The following is a 26,560-nucleotide window of genomic DNA, read 5'->3' on the forward strand; positions in this document are numbered from 1 at the left end:
GTTACCCATTCCAAGAGGGAGACTTTTTGGCTGGTCCTGGTTTTAAACTTACATCCCAAAGCAGTGTAGTATTTGTAGTCCATGATTCTATTCATTGGGATCAGTGCTGCAGGTCCCATAATGCACCAGGATGCAGTTGGCAGAAATCTAGGACCAGCCAAACAGTCTCCCTCCTAGAATGGGTAACTTGGCAGCTCTGCATACATCATGGTAGGAGGGTTTAGCTTGGGCAAGCCAGATAAACACACATCCACAATGAGAATTTGTGAACCTTAAAAAGACAGAGCAAGAACTTAAGCTAGCATAAGACACACAACTAGACTGAGTACTTAGTAAGCTTATGGGGCATTTTCGATATGACGTCTTAGTCCAGCTATTCAAGTGGGGAATATAGCCATTTTCAAAACAGAAAAACGACTACCTTTATTGTTTTGAAAATGGCTACTTGCTTAGATGTTTTTATGCTCTGTGCGTTTATCTGTTTGGTCCATTTAAAAAAAAAAAGTCCAAGTGAAAAACGCACAAAATCAAGCCATTTCGAGAAGGAGGAGCCAGCATTCTTAGTAGACTGGCCACACACACATCCCGACAGAGCAGTGGGAAACCCTATGGGCAGGGCCGGCTCAAGGCAAGATGCCAACTGAGGTGGAGCTAACATGCCGCTCCCCCCCCCCCCCCCCCACGGGCATTTTACCTCATCACGGTGATGTTCCAAACCCGGCAGTGATTCCCATATGCTGCCCTGCTGCTGCCGGCACCCGCGTTATTGCAGCTGCCTGAGCAAAACAGGCAGCTGCAGTAAAGGGAAGAGGCGGGTGCTGCTGGCGGCAGGGCAGCATATGGGAATCGCTATCACTGCCAGGTTTGGAACGCCACAGTGATGAGGTAAAATGCCGCAAAGCCACCCCCCCCCCCCGAGATGCTGCTCCTGAAGAGTGTTGCCTGAGGACCCCACCTCAGGTGGCCTAATGGTCGGGCTGCCCCTGCCTAAGGGGCACTGCAGTGAACTTCAAATAAATGCTCCCACCATTGCTCCCTTATCTTGTCTACTGAGCCCCCCAAAACCCACTACCTCCAACTGTACACCATTACAGTGAAAGAGTAGCCTAGTGGTTAGTGCAGTGGACTTTGATCCTGGGGAATTGGGTTCAATTCCCACTGCAGCTCCTTGTGACTCTGGGCAAGTCACTTAACCCTCCATTGCCCCAGGTACAAATAAGTACCTGTATATACTCTGTAAACCAAATGCAGTTGCAAAAACCACAGAAAGGCGGTATATTAAGTCCCATTAACAAGATTCCAGGCACAATCTCAAAGAGTAGCAACATCCCATGTAGAACCCCAAAGAATAGCAAGATTCCGGAATCCCAAAGAGGAAGGAGTGGAGGAGTAGCCTAGTGGTTAGTGCAGTGGGGACTTTGATCCTGGGGAGCTGAGTTCGATTCCCACTGCAGCTCCTTGTGACTCTGGGCAAGTCACTTAACCCTCCATTGACCCTGGTACAAAATAAGTACCTGAATATATGTAAACCGCTTTGAATGTAGTTGCAAAAACTTCAGAAAGGCAGTATATCAAGTCCCATTTCCCTTTCCCCCTTTCCCTTATGACATCACAATATCAGAAGTGAGCCAAGTATCGGGCAATCAAGCCATTGTGACATCACTGATGAGGTTGGCTGTTATTGGTGGAATGAGTGGAGGAGTAGCCTAGTGGTTAGTGCAGCGGACTCTGATCCTGGGGAACTGGGTTCAATTCCCACTGCAGCTCCTTGTGACTCTGGGCAAGCCACTTAACCCTCCATTGCCCCTGGTACAAAATAAGTACCTGAATATATATAAACCGCTTTGAATGTAGTGGCAAAAACCTCAGAAAGGTGGTATATCAAGTCCCATTTCCCTTCCCTTTCCCTTATGGGCAAAGGAGGTACCTACATATGGGTACAGTGTATTTCCGGTGAGTTTTGGAGGGCTCATAGTTTCCACTGCAAGTTTAACAGGTAGGAGGAGGTATGGGTCTGGGTCCACCTGTTTACAGTGTACTGCTCCCACCACTAGACTACTCCAGGGATCTGCATGCTGTTCTAATGGACCTGAGTATAACATCTGAGGCTGGCACAGAGGCTGGTAAATAATGTTTTTAATCACATTTTTGGGGAGTGGGAGGGGGTTATTGACCACTGGGGGAGCAAATGGAGGTCATCTCTGATTCCCTCCAGTGGTCATCTGGTCATTTAAGGCACTTTTTTGTGGCTTACTTGTTAATAAAACAGGTGTAGACCAAAATGTTGTTCAACTTACAGCCTGTAATGTTTTTGTTTTTTTCCATTATGGCAGAAAAACATCCAAGTGTTAGGAACACACAGATCACACCCTTAACACACCCCTGACACGCCTCCTTGTGATTTGAATGCACTTCTGATGGACTTCATAGAAAAACATCTAAAACTTGGCTTCAAAAGTACCAATTTGGATGTTTTTGTGACAAAAATGTCTAAATGCAGATTTATGGCACTTTTTGGACATTTTTCTCTTTTGAAACTGAGCCCCACAGTCACATATGCAGTGTGAGAGCATAGTGAGCTCATGTAAGATACACAGAATGGCTACTACTTGTGAAAGATGCATACACAAATATTTGACACATACTTGACTTTAAAAAAAAGATTGCGTTGGAGGCAAAAGCACATAGCAAAACTTCTTTTTAGGTATATTAAAAGCAAGAAGCCGGCACAAGAATCAGTTGGACTGCTAGATGACTGAGGGGTAAAAGGGGCAATCGGGGAAGACAAAGCCATAACGGAGAGATTAAATGAATTCTTTGCTTCAGTCTTCACCGAAGAAGATTTGGAAGAGATACCGGTGCCAGAAAACTGACGAGTCAGAGAAACTGAATGAAATCTCTATAACCTGGCGCAAGTTGACAAACTGAAGAGTAGCAAATATCCTGGACCGGATAGTATTCATCCCAGAGTACTGATAGAATTGAAAAATAAACTTGCAGAACTATTGTTAGTAATATGTAATTTATCTTTAAAATCAAGCATGGTACCGGAAGATCGGAGGGTGGCCAATGTAATGGCAATTTTTTTAAAAGGTTCCAGAGGTGATCTGGGATATTATAGACTGGTGAGCCTGACGTTAGTGCTGTGCAAAAATGGTAGAGACTATTATAAAGAACAAAATTACAGATCATATTCAAAAGCATGGATTAATGAGACAAAGCCAACATGGATTTAGTGAAGGGAAATCTTGCCTAACCAATCTATTACATTTCTTTGAAGGGGAGAACAAACATGTTGATAAAGATAAGCCAGTTGATATTTCTTTCGCCAATCTCTTAAGACATATCTCTTTAGCAAGGCATACATTGAGAACTAATAGCCACAATAATCCACCCGACAATCCAATCAATTAAGATAACTCATCTATTATATCTACCTTAATCACTCCTCTCCTTCTTCTTTCTACCCTCATCTAACCTCTGCACAATATTAAATGTATATGTCACCTTGCAATGACAATGTTATCAAAACTATGTAAGCCACATTGAGCCTGCAAATAGGTGGGATAATGTGGGATACAAATGCAATAAATAAAATAAATAATACATAAATTGTGTATCTGGATATTCAAAAGGCATTTGACAAAGTACCTCATGAAAGACTCCAGAGGAAATTGGAGAGTCATGGGAGAGGAGGTAGTGTCCTATTATGGATTAAAAACTGGTTAAAAGATAGAAAACAGAGAGTAGGGTTAAATGGTCAGTATTCTCAATGGAGAAGGGTAGTTAGTGGGGTTCCTTAGGGGTCTGTGCTGGGACCACTGCTTTTTAATATATTTATAAATGATCTAGAGATGGGAGTAACTAGTGAGGTAATTACATTTGCTGACGACATAAAGTTATTCAAAGTTGTTAAATTGGAAGAGGATTATGAAAAATTACAAGAGGACCTTACGAGATTGGGAGACTGGGCGTCTAAATGGCAGATGACGTTTAATGTGATCAAGTGCAAAGTGATGCATGTGGGAAAGAGGAAACAGAATTATAGCTACATAATGCAAGATTCCACATTAGAAATCACCGACCAGGAAAGGGATCTAAATGACATTGTTGATGATACGTTGAAACCCTCTGCTCAGTGTGCGGCGGCGGCTAAGAAAGCAAATAGAATGTTAGTTATTATTAGGAGAGGAATGGAAAACAAAAATGGGGATATTAAAATGCCTTTGTATCGCTCCATGGTGTGACTGCACCTCGAATATTGTGTGGAATTCTGGTCACCACATCTCAAAAAAGATATAGTGGAATTAAAAATGTTAAGTAGTAGTAGTAGTAGTAGTACAGAGAAGGGCAGCGAAAATTGTAAAGGGGATAGGATGATTTCCCTCTGAGGAAAGGTTAAAGTGGTTAGGGCTCTTCAGCTTGAAGAAAAGATGGCTGAGGGAAGATATGATAGAGGTCTATAAAATAATGAGTGGAGTGGAACGGGTAGACATGAATCACTTGTTTACTGTTTCCAAAAATACTAGGACTAGGGGGGCACACAATGAAGCTACTAAATAGTAAATTTAAAACACACTGGAGAAAATATTTCTTCACTCAACATGTAATTAAACTATGGAATTCTTTGCCAGAGAATGTAGTAGTAAAAACAATTAGCTTAGCGGAGTTTAAAAAAAGGTTTGGATGGCTTCCTAAAGGGAAAGTCCATAGACCATTATTAAAATGGAAATGGGGAAAATCCACTGCTTATTTCTAGGATAGAATGGTTATATATGTTTCAAACTTTAAAGTGGTTTGGTTTCACACATGAAGCTATTAACTTGATAAAAGTACTTTACACCTGTCCATCTAACAAACTATTTATCAATGGTCAATATTCCCCACCCTTTCTTCCGACAAGAGGTACAAGACAAGGATGTCCTCAATCCCCATTACTATTCAATATCGCTTTAGAACCTTTACTTTTAACAATCTTACAGTCTGACCATATTAAAGGTGTAGATATGGAGAATATCAGGCTTATTTTCAAAAGTGATTGCCGGGCATCTTCCGACATAAATCGGGAGATGGCCGGCGATCTCTCAAAAGCGGCGAAATCGGTATAATCGAAAGCTGCTTTTTTGCCACCATCGCCGCTTTCCCGTCGCCGAGCCGGGGAAAGTTCAAGGGGTGTGTCGGCGGCGTAGTGAAGGCGGGATATGGGTGGACATGGGCGTGGCTACCAGATGACTGGCTTTCGCAGATAATGGAAAAAAAGCGGCATTAATCAGTATTTCGCCGGGTTTACTTGGTCCTTTTATTTTCACAACCAAGCCTCAAAAAGGTGCCCCAACTCACCAGATGACCACCGGAGGGAATGGGGGATGACCTCCCCATACTCCCCCAGTGGTCACCAACCCCCTCCCACACTAAAAAAAATAAAAACCTTTTTTGCCAGCCTCAAATGTGATACCCAGCTCCCTGACAGCAGTATGCAAGTCCCTGGAGCAGTTTTTAATGGGTGCAGTGCACTTCAGGCAGGCAGACCCAGGTCCATCCCCCCCTACCTGTTACACTTGTGGTGCTAAGTGTTGAGCCCTCCAAACCTCCCCCTAAAACCCACTGTACCCACATGTAGGTGCCCCCCTTCACCCATAAGGGCTATGGTAATGGTGTAGAGTTGTGGGGAGTGGGTTTGGGGGGGGATTTGGGGGCTCAGCACCCAAGGTAAGGGAGCTATGCACCTGGGAGCTATTTGTATATATTTTTTTAATTTTTAGAAGTGCCCCCTAGGGTGCCCGGTTGGTGTCCTGGCATGTCAGGGGGACCAGTGCACTACAAATGCTGGCTCCTCCCACGAGCAAATGCTTTGGATTTAGCCGGGGTTGAGATGGCCGCTTTTACTTTCCATTATCGCTAAAAAACAAAACCGGCCATCTCAAACCCGGCGAACTCTGGCCGGCCATCTTTTTCGATAATACGGTTCGGCCAGCTGTTTGTGGTGCCGCCAAAATAGATCGCCAGCAATCTATTTCGCCGGCGCCATTCGATTATTCCCCTCTATGTCAGCTAAACTTTCTGCATATGCAGATGATGTACTATTATATACTACTCCTTCATCCATCCCTCACATCTTAAAAGTAATCAATAAATATTCATTAATCTCTGGATATAAACTAAATCCCACTAAAACAGAAATGTTACCACTAAACATGGCCTCTAGATCATATCAATTCACACAATCTCCTTTCAAATGGTCTCCCACAAGTTTGAAATATCTGGGTGTACTATTTGGTACCAATGTTAACGAAACCATTAATCTTAACTCTACATACCTTTTGAATTGTGTAACGGATATGACCACTAAATGGTCTCCGCTTAAATTGTCATGGTGGGGAAGATTAGATACTATAAAAATGATGATAGCACCGAAGGTGAATTATGTTCTAAGTATGTTACCGGTTATGTTACATGCTAGTACATATAAAAATATGGAACAAATATTGTCTAAATTTTTATGGTCTAATAAACCACCTCGTATTGCATTAAACTATCTTAAGTCTCCTAAACGTCATGGCGGAGTCAATTTTCCTAATTTTTTGGACTACCATAAGGCTTTCTTACTAAGACAAAGCTCTTTATGGATCACCTCAACAGAAGAACACACAGACCCTCTTTGGATAAAATGGGAAGCAAATACATTTAAATCAACACCAACACCTCTTTTACCGTGGTCATCACTACACAATTTGGAATATAACCCTATCATTTTTGCATCTCAAACATCATTCAATTCATTGGACTCATGTGTTAAAGTCTCAATTCACTCGACCACCAAGATACAACTTTGGAATAACCCTAATCTCAAAATCAATGGAAATTGCTTTGCTTGGCCTATATGGATAGAAGCAAAAATATGGTTTGTACACCAACTCTTGGACAAACACAAATGGATACCTTTTTCCACACTACAGGCAACTTATAACTTACACAATCATTGCTACTACCAATGGCTACAATTAAAACATTGCATATCTACAAGCTTTAATATTAATATATTAAAGGATGACACTCGAAGCTATCGAACGCTATGTCATCAAATGGCTGATGGGAAGAAAACAGCATCTAAATAGTACAAAATCTTCCAAGAGCACTCTTCTCACTTTCCTTCAGCCTTGCAAAGTATCTGGAATAAAGAACTCAATTCTCAATTATCTGAAGATCAATGGGAAAAAATTTGGTTATCACTATACAAATCCTCAAAATCATCTGCACTTACCCAATCATCATTTTACATACTACATAGAGCTATGTGGACACCTTATAAATTATCTAAAATATCTAAAGATACCTCTAATCAGTGCTGGTCATGTAATAACCATATAGGAACATTAGACCACTTACTTTATTACTGTCCCCTACGGGATGAATACTGGTCCCGTATAGAGGAATCAATTTCTCATATTTTGGACCTTAAGATCTCTTTAACATACAATATCATAATTACGGGTGAATTTGGTATTAATGCTGTTTTACAACCACATATGGCCAAATTACTACGTATATTGATTCAAGTTGCTATAAAATTGATATGTCAAAACTGGAAAGATTTTACGAAGTTATCTCATGATATGTGGTGGAACACAGTATGTCTGTTCGCTAAATATGAAAAAGTTGCAGCAGAGAAATGCGGTTCCATTATAGCATTTAATAAAACCTGGTCTCCTGTGATCAAATATTCATCCAGTTAATTATTGTAATTATTGTGTCTATGAACGGGTACTATTTACCTTTACCCCTAACACTCAATATGTTTGCTTACTCCAAAAAATGATTTCTCTTTCTATTGGGTCACAATTCATAGAATTCATATGGTTGTACATTCATTTGAAATGTATCATAATCAGGGCCTCTCGAGCTGTTGTTTACATTTATAAGTCTGTGTACATAGACCTAACATGTTAACTTGTTATTAAGTCACTGGTACTTAATTTTCTTTCTTATTGTCTTTTTGTGATAAAATTAATAAAAATCATCCTTAGTACCTGAAGATTGGAGATTGGAGAGTGGCCAATGTAAAAGGGTTCCAGGGGTGCACTGGGAAATTACAGGCCTGGCGTCAGTGCTGGGGAAAATAGTGGGAACTATTATAAAGAATAATGTATTTGTTTTGACAAGCATCCAGAGAATATTCCAAAATCTATCACTATTATCCAAACTACCTTTGAACTTTCTACAGTCATCAAATTGTTAGGAGTGTTTTTATTGATAGTGCTTTAACCATGAAAAACAGGTCCCTTCATTAACAAAGACAATTTTTTTCCTGAATTGAGATGTGTGTGAAGTTATTTTGAACAAGATAATTTTAGATTAATAGTTCAGTCTCTTTTAGTTTCTTAATTGGATTATTGTAATCTGATTTATTTAGGAAGTAACAAAAGTTTGGTGAGGAGACTGCAAATGATACAGAATACAGCAATTTGAATGATTTTCAGACTACCCAAATTTAATAGGATCACTTACATTGGTTGCCTATTGAGGCTAGAATCTATTTCAAATTGGCTTGCTTTCTCTTTAAACTTCTACATGGCTCGGCACCAGACTATTTATATCCACACTTTACTACTACTACTTATCATTTCTATAGCGCTACAAGGCATATGCAGCACTATACACCATACACAAAAAAGACAGTCCCTGCTCGAAGATCGTACAGTCTAGATAAGACAGGTAACCTTCACAGATTAGAAACTCCATCCATCCTCCATTATCACAGACCTCCCCTCATCCTCAATTTATTCTAAATATACTAGTACTATTTAACATTTCTATAGTGCTACAAGGCATATGCAGCACTGTACACCATACACAAAAAAGACGGTCCCTGCTCAAAGATCGTACAGTCTAGATAAGACAGGTAACCTTCACAGATTAGAAACTCCATCCATCCTCCATTATCACAGACCTCCCCACTCATCCTTGAGCAGTAAGAACCTCCACCCAACCTCCATTATCCCTGACCTCCCCTCATCCTCAATTTATTCTAGATATACTACTACTATTTAACATTTCTATAGTGCTACAAGGCATATGCAGCACTGTACACCATACACAAAAAAGACAGTCCCTGCTCAAAGAGCTTACAATCTAGATAAGACAGGTAAACAGACAGAACAATTAAGGGTAAGGGAATAAAGAGGTGAGGATAAAGGGCAGGGCAAGTGAGTAGTGGTTAGGAGTCAAAAGCAGTGGTAAAGAGGTGGGCTTTAAGTTTGGACTTGAAAACGGCCAAAGACGGGGCTAGACGTACAGGCTCGGGAAGTCTATTCCAGGCTTTACATTCATTTATGCTTTGAGAACAAGATGAACTGGTACTGCAGGTTATTCCTTTCCATCCTCAAAAGGTAAAAAGAGACTACGTCACTTAGAAGTAGGGTTGGCATTTCAAGTGGCAAAATTAGGGTCTATGATTTCACCTATATTTAAATCTTCTCAGTCCTATGTTCTTTTTAGAAAAATTTGAAAACTTCCTTGTTTCACAAATATGTATACCATGTTTATTATTATTACTATTTTTTTTAATGTCCCTCTTCCCAGTTAAATGAAACTGGCTTCTTATACAATTGTAACCCGCTTAGAACTGCAAGGTAATAGCAGGATAGAAAACTGATTTACCATTACCATTATGGAATACATAGACAAAACGGTTTAATGGAACAGAGTCAGCATGGGTTCAGCTGGGGGGAAATCTTGCTTCACCAATTTGCTCTATTTCTTTGAAGGCGTAAATAAACATGTGGATAAAGGTGAGCTGGTTGGTGTAGTGTATCTGGATTTTCAGAAAGCTTTTGACAAAGATCCTCATGACAGACTCCTGAGAAAATGAAAAAGTCATGGGATAAGAGGCAAAGTCCTTCTGTGGTTAGGAAATTGGACAGAACACAGAGGATAAGGTTACATAGCCATTCTTCTCACTGGAAGAGGGTGAATAGTGGAGTGCTGCAGGGATCTGTTCTGGGGTGATATGATAGAGGTCTACAAAATAATGAGTGGGATAGAGTTTGTGAAGCGTTTGTTTACACTTTCTAACAATAATAGAGCCAGGGGACACGCAATGAAATTAGAATGTGGTAGGTTTAAAACAAATCGGAGAAAGTTTTTCTTTACTCAGCGCGTAGTTAGACTCTGGAACTCATTGCCAGAGAAGGTAGTGACGGCAGCTGGCCTTGATTTTAAAGGGGGTCTGGACAGATTCCTGAAGGAAAAGTCCATTGATCTTTATTAAATTTTGGGGTTTTGCCAGGTTCTTGGGACCTGGATTGGTCGCTGTCGGAGACAGAGTGCTGGGCTTGATGGACCTTTGGTCTTTTCCCAGCACGGCAGTACTTATGTACTTATATATGACCAGTGCTATTTAACATATTTATAAATGACCTGGAAAATGGAACGATGAGTGAGGTGATTGAATTTGCAGATGACACAAAACTATTCAAAGCTGACAAAACACATGCGGATTGTGAAAAATTGCAGGAAGACGTTAGGAAATTGGAAGACTGGACATCTAAATGGCAGATGAAATTTAATGTGGACAAATGCAAAGTGATGCACATTGGGATGATGCTAGGGTCCACCTTAGGAGAAAAATCTAGGTGTCATTGTAGACAATATGCTGAAATCTTCTGCCCAGTGTGTGGCAGCCAAAGAAGCAAATAGTATGCTAGGAATTATTAGGAAAGGGATGCAAAATAAGGCTAAGAATATTATAATGCCTTTGTATCACTCCGTGGTGCAACCTCACCTTGAGTATTGCGTGCAATCTGGTCACTATATCTCAAAAAAAAAGATATAGCGGAATTAGAAAAGGTTCAAAGAAGAGCAACCCAAATGATAAATGGGATGGAACTCCTCCCATATGAGGAAAGGCTAAAGAAGTTAAGGCTCTTCAGCGTGGTAAAAAGACGGCCGGGGGAGGGGGGTATGAGATTGAGGTCTATAAAATTCTGAGTGGTGTAAAACAAGTAGAAATGAATTGACTTTTCACTCTTTCAAAAAGTACAAAGACCAGGGAACACTCATTGAAAGTAAATGGAAATACTTTTAAAACAAATAAGAGGAAATATTTTTTTCACACAAAGAATGTTTAAGCTCTGGATTTCACTGCCAGAGGATGTGGTAACAGCGGTTCTCCGAGGACAAGCAGGCTGCTTGTTCTCACTGATGGGTGACGTCCACGGCAGCCCCTCCAATCGGAAACTTCACTAGCAAAGTCCTTTGCTAGCCCTCGCGCGCCCGCGCGCACCGCGCATGCGCGGCCGTCTTCCCGCCCGAAACCGGCTCGAGCCGGCCAGTCTTCTTTTGTCCGCACTCGGTACGGTCGTGTTTTCGCCGTGTCGAGCCCCGGAAAGTCGACCTCGCGCGTCCAATTTGTTTTGAACGTGTTTTTTTTCCTTCGGGAAAGCTTTGTCCTAGTCGGGAAGTGCTCCGGAAACCCCTCGCCGGGTTTCGTGTAAATCCTCCCCGTACTTCCAGCTTTTTTGCCCCGGTAAGTTTTCTTTCGTCGTCGGGGTAGGCCTCTTTTCGGCCTCGGTCGAGATTTTTTTCTCCCTCTAAATTTTGGTGCTCCAAATTTCGCCATTTCGGCTTTTGATTTCGCCGGCGTGATTTTTCCGCCCATGACATCGAAGCCTTCCAGCGGCTTCAAGAAGTGCACCCAGTGCGCCCGGGTTATCTCGCTCACTGATCGACACTCGTCGTGTCTTCAGTGTCTGGGGGCCGAGCACCGCCCTCAGAACTGTAGTCTGTGTTCCCTGCTTCAAAGGCGGACTCAGGTAGCGAGACTAGCCCAGTGGAACGTGTTGTTCTCGGGCTCTTCGTCGGCATCGGCACCGGGATCTTCGAGTGCATCGACGTCGTCAGCGTCCAGACCATCTTCCTCGGCCGCCCCTGCATCGAGTGCATCGAGGCATCGGGCCTCTGCATCGGCGCCGAGACATCGGATAGCTGCATCGACGTCGGTGGTACCAGGACCTCGTCTGCTGATGTCGTCGGACGGTGGTGCATCGGGTGGAGTGCAGGTGAGGGCTGTCCACTCCCCTGCTGGTGGCGGTGAGCCCTCGGGTGGGTCTCCTCCTACCCTGAGGGCTCCTGCGGTACAGCCCCCCCGAGATCGACCTTCTTCAGTCTCGGCCCCGAGGAAGCGACGGATGGATTCGACGTCCTCCTCGTCGGTGCCGGGGAGCTCCGGTGACATGCTTCGGAAGAAATCGAAGAAGCATCGACACCGGTCTCCTCCCCGTGTCGGCACCGAGAGCTCTGGGTCGCCGAGGGATTCGGCACCCAGCAGGCATCGGCACCGAGAGGACCGCTCACCCTCTGTTCAGGAGGTGTCGATGCGCTCCGCTCTGGACAGCCCGGAACAGCCTCCACGCCCGGAACAGGTTCTGACGTCGACGCCTGCATCGACCTCTCAGCCTTTCTCTGCAGCCACTCTAAACGAGAGCCTCCGGGCCGTCCTCCCAGAGATTCTGGGAGAGCTGTTGCGCCCTACCCCTCCGGTACCGGCGGTGCTTGCGCCTCCGGTACCGTCGAGCGTGGCGCCGGCTGGCCCATCGCCCAGGTTGAGGTCCCCGACGTCGGTACCGCGTGCGGTGCCGACCGCGGCCACCTCCCAGGAAGGCTCCCCGACTACGTCGGCGGAGGGAGCTTCGCCGATGCGGGCCAGGGAGTCTACCTCTCGACGCCCCCATCGTGGACGTGGCTCCACAGAGTCGAGCAGGGCGAGGTTGCAGACACAGGTCCGTGAACTTGTGTCTGACACCGAGGGTGAGGCCTCGTGGGAGGAAGAGGAAGATCCCAGATATTTCTCTGACGAGGAGTCTGAGGGTCTTCCGTCTGATCCCACTCCCTCTCCTGAGAGACAGCTTTCTCCTCCCGAGAGTCTGTCTTTTGCCTCCTTTGTCCGGGAGATGTCTACGGCCATCCCCTTCCCGGTGGTTGTGGAGGACGAGCCCAGGGCTGAAATGTTTGAGCTCCTGGACTATCCTTCTCCACCTAAGGAAGCGTCCACTGTTCCCTTGCACCATGTCCTAAAGAAGACATTGCTTGCGAACTGGACAAAACCATTAACTAACCCCCACATCCCCAAGAAGATCGAGTCCCAGTACCGGATCCATGGGGACCCAGAGCTGATGCGCACGCAGTTGCCTCATGATTCTGGAGTTGTGGATCTGGCCCTAAAGAAGGCTAAGAGTTCTAGGGAACATGCTTTGGCGCCCCCGGGCAAAGACGCTAGAACCTTAGACTCCTTTGGGAGGAAGGCCTACCATTCCTCTATGCTCGTGTCCAAGATCCAGTCTTACCAGCTCTACACGAGCATCCACATGCGGAACAATGTGCGGCAGTTGGCGGGCTTGGTTGATGCTCTTCCCCCCGAGCAAGCCAAGCCTTTTCAGGAGGTGGTCAGGCAGCTGAAGGCGTGCAGAAAATTCCTGGCCAGAGGAGTTTATGACACTTTTGATGTTGCGTCCAGGGCCGCTGCTCAAGGTGTGGTGATGCGCAGGCTCTCATGGCTGCGTGCCGCCGACATGGAGAATAGACTCCAGCAGCGGATTGCGGACTCGCCTTGCCGTGCGGACAACATTTTTGGCGAAAAAGTCGAACAGGTGGTAGAGTCTCTCCACCAGCGGGACACCGCATTCGACAAGTTCGCCCGCCGGCAGCCTTCAGCTTCTACCTCTACAGGTAGACGATTTTTCGGGGGAAGGAAGACTGTTCCCTATACTTCTGGCAAGCGTAGGTACAATCCTCCTTCCCGACAGCCTGTGGCCCAGGCTAAGCCCCAGCGCGCTCGCTCTCGTCAGCAGCGTGCGCCTCAGCAAGGCCCCGCGGCTCCCCAGCAAAAGCAAGGGGCGAGCTTTTGACTGGCTCCAGCAGAGCATAGCCGACATCCAAGTGTCCGTGCCGGGCGACCTGCCAGTCGGGGGGAGGTTGAAAGCTTTTCACCAAAGGTGGCCTCTCATAACCTCCGATCAGTGGGTTCTGCAAATAGTCCGGCAGGGATACACCCTCAATTTGGCCTCAAAACCTCCAAATTGTCCACCGGGAGCTCAGTCTTACAGCTTCCAGCACAAGAAGGTACTTGCAGAGGAACTCTCCGCCCTTCTCAGCGCCAATGCGGTCGAGCCCGTGCCATCCGGGCAAGAAGGGCTGGGATTCTATTCCAGGTACTTCCTTGTGGAAAAGAAAACAGGGGGGATGCGTCCCATCCTAGACCTAAGGGCCCTGAACAAATATCTCGTAAAAGAAAAGTTCAGGATGCTTTCCCTGGGCACCCTTCTCCCCATGATTCAGCAAAACGATTGGCTATGCTCTCTGGACTTGAAGGATGCCTACACACACATCCCGATACTGCCAGCTCATAGACAGTATCTGCGATTTCAGCTGGGCACACGCCACTTCCAGTACTGTGTGCTACCCTTTGGGCTCGCCTCTGCGCCCAGGGTGTTCACAAAGTGCCTAGCTGTGGTAGCAGCGGCGCTTCGCAGGCTGGGGGTGCACGTGTTCCCATATCTCGACGATTGGCTGGTGAAGAACACATCCGAGGCAGGAGCCCTGCAGTCCATGCAGATGACTATTCGCCTCCTGGAGCTACTGGGGTTTGTGATAAATTACCCAAAGTCCCATCTTCTCCCAGTGCAGAAACTCGAATTCATCGGAGCCCTGCTGGATTCTCGGACGGCTCGCGCCTATCTCCCAGAGGCGAGGGCCAACAACTTGTTGTCCCTCGTCTCGCGGGTGCGAGCGTCCCAGCAGATCACAGCTCGGCAGATGTTGAGATTGCTGGGCCACATGGCCTCCACAGTTCATGTGACTCCCATGGCCCGCCTTCACATGAGATCTGCTCAATGGACCCTAGCCTCCCAGTGGTATCAGGCCGCTGGGGGTCTAGAGGACGTGATCCACCTGTCCACGAGTTTTCTCAAATCCCTATATTGGTGGACCATTTGCTCCAATTTGACTCTGGGACGTCCCTTCCAAATTCCTCAGCCACAAAAAGTGCTGACCACGGATGCGTCTCTCCTGGGATGGGGAGCTCATGTCGATGGGCTTCACACCCAAGGAAGGTGGTCCCTCCAAGAAAGCGATCTACAGATCAATCTTCTGGAGTTGCGAGCGATCTGGAACGCTCTGAAGGCTTTCAGAGATCGGCTGTCCCACCAAATTATCCAAATTCAGACAGACAATCAGGTTGCCATGTACTATGTCAACAAGCAGGGGGGCACCGGATCTCGCCCCCTGTGTCAGGAAGCCGTCAGCATGTGGCTCTGGGCTCGCCGTCAAGGCATGGTGCTCCAAGCCACATATCTGGCAGGCGTAAACAACAGTCTGGCCGACAGGTTGAGCAGGATTATGCAACCTCACGAGTGGTCGCTCAATTCCCGTGTGGTGCGACAGATCTTCCAGGCGTGGGGCACCCCCCTGGTGGATCTCTTCGCATCTCAAGTGAACCACAAGATCCCTCAGTTCTGTTCCAGGCTTCAGGCCCACGGCAGACTGGCGTCGGATGCCTTCCTCCTGGATTGGGGGGAAGGTCTGCTGTATGCTTATCCTCCCATTCCTCTGGTGGGGAAGACTTTGTTGAAACTCAAGCAAGACCGAGGCACCATGATTCTGATTGCTCCTTTTTGGCCGCGTCAGATCTGGTTCCCTCTTCTTCTGGAGTTATCCTCCGAAGAACCGTGGAGATTGGAGTGTTTTCCGACCCTCATCACGCAGGACGAAGGGGCTCTTCTGCATCCCAACCTCCAGTCCCTGGCTCTCACGGCCTGGATGTTGAGGGCGTAGACTTTGCCTCTTTGGGTCTGCCAGAGGGTGTCTCCCGCATCTTGCTTGCTTCCAGGAAAGACTCCACTAAGAGAAGTTACTTCTTTCATTGGAGGAGGTTTGCCGTCTGGTGTGACAGCAAGGCCCTAGATCCTCGCTCTTGTCCTACACAGACCCTGCTTGAATACCTTCTCCACTTGTCGGAGTCTGGTCTGAAGACCAACTCCGTAAGGGTTCACCTTAGTGCAATCAGTGCATACCATTACCAAGTGGAAGGTAAGCCGATCTCAGGACAGCCTTTAGTTGTTCGCTTCATGAGAGGTTTGCTTTTGTCAAAGCCCCCTGTCAAGCCTCCTACAGTGTCATGGGATCTCAATGTCGTTCTCACCCAGCTGATGAAACCTCCTTTCGAGCCACTGAATTCCTGCCATCCGAAGTACTTGACCTGGAAGGTCATTTTCTTGGTGGCAGTTACTTCGGCTCGTAGAGTCAGTGAGCTTCAGGCCCTGGTAGCCCAGGCCCCTTACACCAAATTTCATCACAACAGAGTAGTCCTCCGCACTCACCCTAAGTTTCTGCCAAAGGTCGTGTCGGAGTTCCATCTGAACCAGTCAATTGTCTTGCCAACATTCTTTCCCCGTCCTCATTCCTGCCCTGCTGAACGTCAGCTGCACACATTGGACTGCAAGAGAGCATTGGCCTTCTATCTGGAGCGGACACAGCCCCACAGACAGTCCGCCCAATTGTTTGTTTCTTTTGATCCCAACAAGAGGGGAGTGGCTGTAGGGAAACGCACCATATCCAATTGGCTAGCAGATTGCATTTCCTTCACTTACGCCCAGGCTGGGCTGGCTCTTGAGGGTCATGTCACGGCTCATAATGTTAGAGCCATGGCTGCGTCGGTAGCCCACTTGAAGTCAGCCACCATGGAGGAAATTTGCAAAGCTGCGACGTGGTCATCTGTCCACACATTCACATCTCATTACTGCCTGCAGCAGGATACCCGACGCGACAGTCGGTTCGGGCAGTCAGTTCTTCAGAACCTGTTTGGGCTTTAGGATCCAACTCCACCCCCCGAGGGCCCTGTTTGTTCTGTTCCAGGCTACACTCTCAGTTAGTTGGTAAATTTTTTAGGTCAATCTCAGTTATGTCCTCGCCGTTGCGAGGCCCAATTGACCAATGTTGTTGTTTTGAGTGAGCCTGGGGGCTAGGGATACCCCATCAGTGAGAACAAGCAGCCTGCTTGTCCTCGGAGAAAGCGAATGCTACATACCTGTAGAAGGTATTCTCCGAGGACAGCAGGCTGATTGTTCTCACAAACCCGCCCGCCTCCCCTTTGGAGTTGTGTCTTCCCTTGAAGTGTATTGTCTTGCTACATACTGGACTGGCCGGCTCGAGCCGGTTTCGGGCGGGAAGACGGCCGCGCATGCGCGGTGCGCGCGGGCGCGCGAGGGCTAGCAAAGGACTTTGCTAGTGAAGTTTCCGATTGGAGGGGCTGCCGTGGACGTCACCCATCAGTGAGAACAATCAGCCTGCTGTCCTCGGAGAATACCTTCTACAGGTATGTAGCATTCGCTTTAGCGTATTTGGGTTTAAAAAAAAGGTTTGAATAAGTTCCTGAAGGAAAATCCATAGTCTTGTTACTGAAATGGACATGGGGGAAGCCACTGCTTGTCCTGGGATTGGTGGTATGGAATGTTGCTACTATTTGGGTTTCTGCCAGGAACTTGTGACCTGGATTGGCCACTGTTAGAAGCAGGATACTGGGCTAGATGGACCATCGTTCTGATCCAGTATGGCTATTCTTATGTTCTTATGTGATGTGCTTGAAATTTTTAATAGTATTTGCACTTTTCATGTGCATGTTTTATATGTGTGTGTTTCACCTGGAACAGTACAGAAAATGTAAGGGAAAGGTTATCCTGACACATGCATACAGTGGTGTGCTGGTAAATGTTTAACAACAGGCTGTCTCCCCGATCCCCCTCTGCGCCCCCCATCCCCCTCTGCACCCCCCCCCCAAATTGCAGAGCTGGCTATAGCCGGGGAGAGCCTGGGGGGGGGGGGCAGTGCATTACTCCAGGAAAACAAATTTCTTCATCCATGTGCAGTTTTTCTCTTCTCTTCCTTTTCCCTCATCTCATCTCCTTCCTCACTCTTCCCTCCCCTCCATCCATGTCCAGCATTTCTTCTCTCCCCTGCTCTCCATCCACCCATGTCCAGCGACCCTCCTCTCACCTGCCCTCCATCCACCCATGTCTAGCGACCCTACTCTCCCCTGCCCTCCATCCACCCATGCCCAGTGACCCTTCTCTCCCCTGCCCTGCCCTCCTCTCCATCCACCCATGCCCAGTGACCCTCTTCTCCCCCCTCCCTGCCCTCCATCCACCCATGTCCAGCAACCCTCCTCTCCCCTGCCCCCCCTCCAGCCACACATACCCAGCGACTCTCCTCTCTCCCCTGCCCCCCATCCACCCATGCCCAGCGACCCTCCTCTCCCCTGCCCTGCCCTCCATCCACCCATGCCCAGTGACCCTCCTCTCCCCTGCCCTCCATTCACCCATGCCCAACAACCCTCCTCTCCCCTGCCCTGCTCTCCATCAAACCCATTTCCAGCGACCCTTCTCTCCCCCTGCCCTCCCCTCCATCCACCCATGTCCAGCGACCCTCCTCTCCTCTGCCCCCCTCCAGCCACCCATGTCCAGTGACCCTCCTCTCCCCTGCCCCCTCCAGCCACCCATGCCCAGTGACCCTCCTCTCCCCCTGCCCCCTCCATCCACCCATGCCCAGCGACTCTCCTCTCTCTCCAGCCACCCATGCCCAGCAACTCTCCTCTCTCCCCTGCCCCCCTCCAGCCACCCATGCCCAGCAATTCTCCTCTCTCCCCTGCCCCCCCTCCAGCCACCCATGCCCAGCGACTCCCTTCTCTCCCCTGCCACCCCTCCAGCCACCCAGGTTGTCCAGCGGATTCTTCGGGGCAGGCAGGAAAGATCCCCAGTCTTTCCTGCCCATTGCCGGTGCTGACTCTCCCCCGCTGCCAGATCGCTCTTTAAAATGGCCACCGAGACTTACAAGGGCGGCCTCCAAAACTTCAGCAGAAGTCTCGCGAGGCTGCCGCTGGAAGTTTTGGTGGCCATTTTTAAAGAGGTATCCAGCAGCGGGGGAGGGTCAGCACCGGCAGCGGGCAGGCAAGACTGGGGATCTTTACTGCCTGCCCTGAATAATTCACTGGACAAGGGAGGGGTGGGGAGGGACCCTGTAGCTGGGAGGGAGGGAGGGAGGAAGAAGAGCCGGCTCGCCCTTAAGAACAACCAGCTCGCAAGTCGGTAAAAAATTTAACATGCATGCATATGACATCCGTTTATGACATATGGGGAAAGCAGTTTGCTTTATGACAGGAGCTCTCACAAGGTTTCTCTTGCTATAAAACTTTGCTGCAATAAAACCCATTGTTACGAGCGTGTGCATCTTGAACTCTGATAAGTGTGTGTGTCGCGTGCATCTGTCTGCCTTGTACATGCATTCTGCTGCAACTGGAAATATGGGTGGAGGTTTCTTCCTGCACATCAATGATGCAGTTGTTGCTATTTCTGCTTTTTTCGAGGCATGTGGAGAACATAGACGCTTATCGAGAGAGACTATTCTGTGCAAGTGCTAGGCGCTTTCCCTACTGAACTGCACTTAGACTTTCTGTACATCAGATTTGCATGCGATTTCCTTTGAGCATCGATTGCTGTTCCAAGTTCTATAAACGCACGTGGCTGTTAATGATGACTTTTGAGCATCGGCTCCTGAGTATACACACACCCACACCAACATCCAGAGTAGGGGGTAAGGAGGTAGGGTAGGGAATGGGACTTGATATACCGCCTTTCTGTGGTTTTTGCAACTACATTCAAAGCGGTTTATATGCTATATACATGGGGGCAATGGAGGGTTAAGTGACTTGCCCAGAGTCACAAGGAGCTGCAGTGGAAATTGAGCCCAGTTCCCCAGGATCAAAGTCCTCCTGCACTAGTAATATTCCATGTGGAATCTCAAATAGTAGTGGTTTACATAGTATATACAGGTACTTATTTCTACCTGGAGCAAAGGAGGATTAAGGGGTCCTTTTACTAAGCCGTGTAAGCATCTACGCACACCCAATGCCAAAATGGAGTTACCGCGTAGCTCTTGTGGTAATTTCATTTTTGGCACGCGTCTGCTACGTGTGTCTGAAATTTTTTTTTCTGGCATGCGTAATGGATGCACGCCAAGTGGCATCTGATGTGCCTAGGTCATTACTGCCCAAATTCTTTACCGCTAGGTCTATGGCTGGCAGTAAGGTCTCACTCCCAAAATGGACATGTGGCAATTTTGATTTTGCCACAAGTCCATTTTTGGGGAAAAAGGGCCTTTTTTACAGGTGTACTGAAAAATGATTCTGCGTGCACCCAAAACCAGTCAGGATACAATAATGCAGGCCATTTTCAGCGCGCCTTTGTAAAAGGACCCCTAAGTGACTTGCCCAGAGGCACAAGGAGCTGCAGTGGGAATCGAAACCCAGGATCCCCCACAGCGCTAACCACTAGGCTATTCTTCCACTAGCAACATTCCATGTAGAATCTCAAATAGCAACATTCCATGTAGAATCTCAAATACTAATACTACTACTACTAATAGCATTTATATAGCGCTACCAGACGCACCCAGTGCTGAACATTTCACATAGAGTAGCAACATTCCATGTAGAATCTGAAATAGTAGCAGCATTCCATGTTCCACTGCACTAACCACTAGGCTACTCCTCCACTAGCAACATTCCATGTAGAACCTCAAATAGTAGCAACAGAACCTCAAATAGTAGCAACATTCCATGTAGAATCGCAAACAGTAGCAACATTCCATGTAGAATCTCAAATAGTAGCAACAGAATCTCAAATAATAGCAACATTCCATATAGAATCTGTGTAGAATCTCAAATAGGAAAAGGGAAATGGGATGTGATATACCACCTTTCTGAGGTTTTTGCAAATACATTCAAAGTGGTTTACATATTCAGGTACTTATTTTTGTACCGGGGCAATGGAGGGTTAAGTGACTTGCCCAGAGTCACAAGGAGCTGCAATGGGAATCAAACTGAGTTCCCCAGGATCAACGTCCACTGCACTAACCTGGGGTAATGCCTCTCAACATGCGATTGACAGTGCAGCATGCCCTGCGTTCTCTCTACACATCCCTTCAGCAGATCTGCAACGTGTGAGGAATGACAGCGAGGAGGCAGCTCCCAGTGTGAAGGACATGCATCTGACAACCTTGCATCCCAGCAGTACAGACAGAGGACAGAGTGAGGGCATACAATAACTTACCCTACTATGCTGAGGGCAGGGAGACCCCTCCACTGAGCTTCTGGCTCTTCAGGCTGTAGTGAGAGGAAGCCTCAGACTTGGTGGTCTCTTTCCTTCTGCTTGGGTCTGTCGGTACCCAGCAGGGAGGAAAACGGGGGGGGCTTAGTCTCTCCAAAATGCCTGGTATCCAGCTGACATCACCCTGCTATTTATAGATTCAAAGACTCCATACGCTCATATCTTCCTGGACTTCAGCACAGAGATCTCAATATATGGGGAAACAATGCCAGTGTTAATGTTAAATATGAATGCCACAGGTGTGCGGATACTAAACTCAGAATACTCACCAGGGAAAAGACCTAAAGCTTAGTGACAAAAATGATAGACATCTTTACAAAGATCCATGCGTGGACCCAGCACTGCAAGACCTGAGAGAGAGAGAGACAATTATCAAATCCTCCAGCAGACTTCTTTACAAATAATTAACACAGAGCAGCTGTGACTCTCACACGTAACACAGAACACACAGGATATACTGATGGTAAAAACCTGGCCCCAGCTTCATAGGACACACAAATGATTGTCATCACAGATCAAATCAGGATACCCGAGCCAAATCTAATATCTTTAAAGTGACCAAACAGTTCCCCAGCACCAAAAGCACAGCTCACAGGACATCCCACCACACAGGAAGGGGTCCAACCCAGACACAGCTATCACCACTGCACACAACACATCCACTTTATGAAATCACACTACTCCCCACCAGTGGCGTAGCTACGGTGGACCCAGGGCCCCCCCCAAACAATAGTGGCCAGCCAGGCGGTTTCTCCTTCCATTCCTTCGGGATCGGCCGGCTATATCTCTCCTCCCTGTTTCCAGCAGTGAGCCACAGTGTGCTAAAGGCAGCTGCTTCCGGCTGCCCTGGTCGGTTTGCTGCTTCATCCCATCTTTTCAACTTCCTGTAAGTGGGACGAAGCAGCGAAATGGACCGGGACAGCCAGAAGCAACTGTCTTCAGCGCTGCCTGTGCTGCTCACTGCTCAAGGAGGTTCTATTGAGAACAGGAGAAAGATGTCAAAAGGGCAGAAGCCACGGAAGTTAATCTCTTTTCATTTCCCCCATCCATTCCCCGTACCCTCAAAACAAAGCAAACAAACCTATGATCTACTTCATCCATGTTTTCATTCTTGTTAGTACCATTTTATTTAATCCCACTTATATTTTCAAACATACCAGCTTGTGCAGCATACGGGTGTACCTAGAGGAAGTATAATAACGGAATAACTTTTCATAGGTAGAGTAGTAATTTGCTATAAATTGTAATCAGTGTGTCATTTGGAGGGGCTGGTTATAGAGACACCCTAGCATGTGTTATGTTTACATCATCTTTATTAATAACAATATAACACAAAAACAGTTCTCCAAGAAAGAAATGAAACACATATGCATGTACACTTCTGCATACAAATCTGGCTCCAGACAATGTACTTTAACCCCCCCCCCCCCCCCCGCGACACTGCCCTACCCCCAACCTAGCTCCGGTATCTGTGTTTAACTCTGTATTATTAGTGTCTAGACATTCGACATACAAAATGGAACATAAGAACCACACTGATTCATTAAACAGCTGAGAAAACCTTTATCAATAACAAGATCAGTCTTTAACTAATCCCTAGCCCTCCCCCCTACCACCCTAACCCTCCCCCCCTTTAACAAATGTAAGCGCACCAATTCCAGAGCAAGTGAATTAACAAACAAACCCCAGTGTAAATCCCTAGTCAGTGGAGGCGTAATTAAATTATACTACACCCAGTGCAGCCCCAGCCCCATTCAGAAGGTCAGTATGAAGCTTCTTCCCCAAGAGGGTAGAGTCAGCCACAAGGGTTGCTTCCAAAATTGCTCCCCAGGGGCACTGCCCCACGTTTTAACCTGACATCGATCCAATCTCATTTGTGTGATCATCTGGGATCTCCAAAAGGCCAGAGAGGGTCACTGCTCAGAAATCCAAAATTTTAGGATGGTGGCCAGCCCAAAATAAACAGCCAACTGTATGTACCCCTTAAAACCTGCCGGAGGTGAAGAAGAATAACTATATTTATGAAAAATGATCAGAGGATCCTTCAACAGAGTGCACCCCCATTGACTTTCCACCGCTTCTAGCATCCCTCCCCAGAACCGCTGAACCCGTGGACACTGCCAAAACATATGACCCAAATTTGCAGTAGCTGTTCCACACTTTGGACACGAGCCGTCACACTGGGTGACAAATTTAGAAGCCCTCCTCGGTGCTATATACATTCTGAGTAAAATTTTATACATTCGTTCTCGCTGTGGGATCGATAACCTCATTGTGTACAAATGTTTTATATAAGATTGGCATAACTCAACTGTCACTTCACATTCCAGGTCCTCCGTCCAGCCACGGGCCAAGCGCGCATAATCTATCTCTGACGCTGTATCCCTCAATTGTTGAAGGTGAAATTTAAGTGGCACTGACAACTGTGCCCCCAGGGTATACATTTCCACTAATACTTCTTGCACATCCTCCGTGAGATCAGTCCAACAGAGGGAGGCGACATAATGCTGTAATTGAAGATACGCAGACTGATGACCCACACCCTTTCCCAATAAATCCTCTAACTCTGAAAAGGGCCGCAGCCTCCCTTCTTCTGTGAGCACCTGAGACAAATAAATTACCCCTCTCCCTGCCCACCGCGTGAATACACTTCTATCATGACCTGGCGGAAAATCTGGATTATCGCAAAGGGGTCACTCGTGCTGTAAACTGGTGTGTCCTACAAATCCATCTCCAAGTAGCCCTAAGGGCCGATAACATGGGATGAAGCCTGAGCGCCTGCTTTGGCATCCCCCATCCCCCATGCAGGCGGCAACTGAAATGCCACCCCGGAAACCACGATACCTCTATGGGAGTCAAGGAAAACTCAGATGTGCCTCTAAACCAGTCATTGATATGTCTCATTCCGCAGGCCATGGAGAGGAATTTTATGCTAGTCAAGCCCATCCCACCACCCTCTCGGGGCGAGATAAGTGTCGACATTGGGAGCCTAGGCCGTTTCCCCTGCCAAAGAAACTGTTGTAAAAGCTTGTTTAAACATTTCTCCTCCTTGGCATGGAGGAATATCGGTAATTGCTGAAATAAATATAACCATTTGGGGGCAATCAGCATATTGACCAAGGCTATCCTCCCCCACAGAGACAAGGGCAACGACGGCCAGAGTGTCAATTTCTGTTTTGTCAGCTCAACCAGGGGTTTAACATTACTTGAGTACAGTGCTCTTAAATCTCTGGGGATGAGAACGCCTAGGCACTTCAATTCTCCCTCCACCCACCTTAAGGGAAAGTCCCCTCTCCACCTACGAGTATTAATAGAACTAAAAAATGAACTTGCGGAGCTACTGTTAGAAATATGCAATCTGTCCCTAAAATCGAGTGTAGTACCGGAAGACTGGAGGGTAGCCAATGTTACTCCGATTTTTAAGAAGGGTTCCAGAGGAGATCCGGGAAATTATAGACCGGTGAGTCTGACGTCGGTGCCGGGCAAGATGGTGGAGGCTATTATTAAGAATAAAATTGCAGAGCATATACAAAAACATGGACTGATGAGACAAAGTCAGCACGGATTTAGTGAAGGGAAGTCTTGCCTCACCAATCTAATGCATTTTTTTGAGGGGGTAAGCAAACATGTGGACAATGGGGAGCCGGTTGATATTGTATATCTGGATTTTCAGAAGGCGTTTGACAAAGTGCCGCACGAAAGACTCCTGAAGAAATTGCAGAGTCATGGAATCGGAGGTAGGGTATTATTATGGATTAAGAACTGGTTGAAAGATAGGAAGCAGAGAGTAGGATTGCGTGGACAGTATTCTCAGTGGAGGAGGGTAGTTAGTGGGGTCCCGCAGGGGTCTGTGCTGGGTCCGTTGCTTTTTAATGTATTTATAAATGACCTAGAGATGGGAATAACTAGTGAGGTAATTAAATTCGCCGATGACACAAAATTATTCAGGGTCGTCAAGTCGCAGGAGGAATGTGAACGATTACAGGAGGACCTTGCGAGACTGGGAGATTGGGCGTGCAAGTGGCAGATGAAGTTCAATGTTGACAAGTGCAAAGTGATGCATGTGGGTAAGAGGAACCCGAATTATAGCTACGTCTTGCAAGGTTCCACGTTAGGAGTTACGGATCAAGAAAGGGATCTGGGTGTCGTCGTCGATGATACGCTGAAACCTTCTGCTCAGTGTGCTGCTGCGGCTAGGAAAGCGAATAGAATGTTGGGTGTTATTAGGAAGGGTATGGAGTCCAGGTGTGCGGATGTTATAATGCCGTTGTATCGCTCCATGGTGCGACCGCACCTGGAGTATTGTGTTCAGTACGGGTCTCCGTATCTCAAAAAAGATATAGTAGAATTGGAAAAGGTACAGCGAAGGGCGACGAAAATGATAGTGGGGATGGGACGACTTTCCTATGAAGAGAGGCTGAGAAGGCTAGGGCTTTTTAGCTTGGAGAAGAGACGGCTGAGGGGAGATATGATAGAAGTGTATAAAATAATGAGTGGAATGGATCGGGTGGATGTGAAGCGACTGTTCACGCTATCCAAAAATACTAGGACTAGAGGGCATGAGTTGAAGCTACAGTGTGGTAAATTTAAAACGAATCGGAGAAAATTTTTCTTCACCCAACGTGTAATTAGACTCTGGAATTCGTTGCCGGAGAACGTGGTACGGGCGGTTAGCTTGACGGAGTTTAAAAAGGGGTTAGATAGATTCCTAAAGGACAAGTCCATAGACCGCTATTAAATGGACTTGGAAAAATTCCGCATTTTTAGGTATAACTTGTCTGGAATGTTTTTACGTTTGGGGAGCGTGCCAGGTGCCCTTGACCTGGATTGGCCACTGTCGGTGACAGGATGCTGGGCTAGATGGACCTTTGGTCTTTCCCAGTATGGCACTACTTATGTACTTATGTACTTATGTACGCTGTAATGTCTGATCTAGTGCCATAGCACAAGATTTTTGTATGTTTAATGAAAAGCCGGAAAGTGCCCCATATTCCTTTATTAAAGACAAGGCACTCTCCAGCAAAGACTGCGGGTCAGATAAAGCCAACACAATATCATCGGCATAGGCCAATGTTTTAACAGTTTCAGGACCAAGATCCACCCCTTTAATCTCAGTGGAGCCATTCAGAAGTCTAAGTAAAGGCTCTAGGGAGAGGTCGAACAGCAGGGGTGACAGAGGACACCCCTGCCGCGTTCCTCTATAAATAGGAAACTGCTCAGATCTTCCCCTATTAACGGCAATCCTTGCTCCCACATCAGTATATAAGACTTGTATGAATCTCCTGAACCCCCTCGGCATTTCCATCCATTCTAATACTTGAAAAAGGTATTCCCATGACACACGGTCAAAC

The 26,560-nt window shown here is 46.9% G+C and overlaps 1 protein-coding gene across 2 annotated transcripts in view; it reads right to left on the reverse strand.

Annotated features, from left to right (window-relative positions):
• Positions 1-21,979, reverse strand: part of MYOZ2 (myozenin 2) — a 116,863-nt gene extending 94,884 nt beyond the window's left edge. Inside the window, exons 1-2 of one of the 2 annotated variants that reach the window (XM_030192721.1) lie at positions 21,898-21,979; positions 21,479-21,559 (exon numbers count right to left, since the gene is read on the reverse strand). The gene's annotated coding sequence lies outside the window, so the exon portion shown is untranslated. Of the gene's footprint in view, positions 1-21,152; positions 21,281-21,478; positions 21,560-21,897 lie in introns of those variants that run through there. The other variant, XM_030192720.1, reaches the window with a different exon arrangement.
• Positions 21,980-26,560: the final 4,581 nt, after the last annotated feature.

The sequence above is a fragment of the Microcaecilia unicolor genome, chromosome 2 (genome assembly GCF_901765095.1).
Source record: "Microcaecilia unicolor chromosome 2, aMicUni1.1, whole genome shotgun sequence".
Lineage (NCBI taxonomy): Eukaryota > Metazoa > Chordata > Amphibia > Gymnophiona > Siphonopidae > Microcaecilia > Microcaecilia unicolor.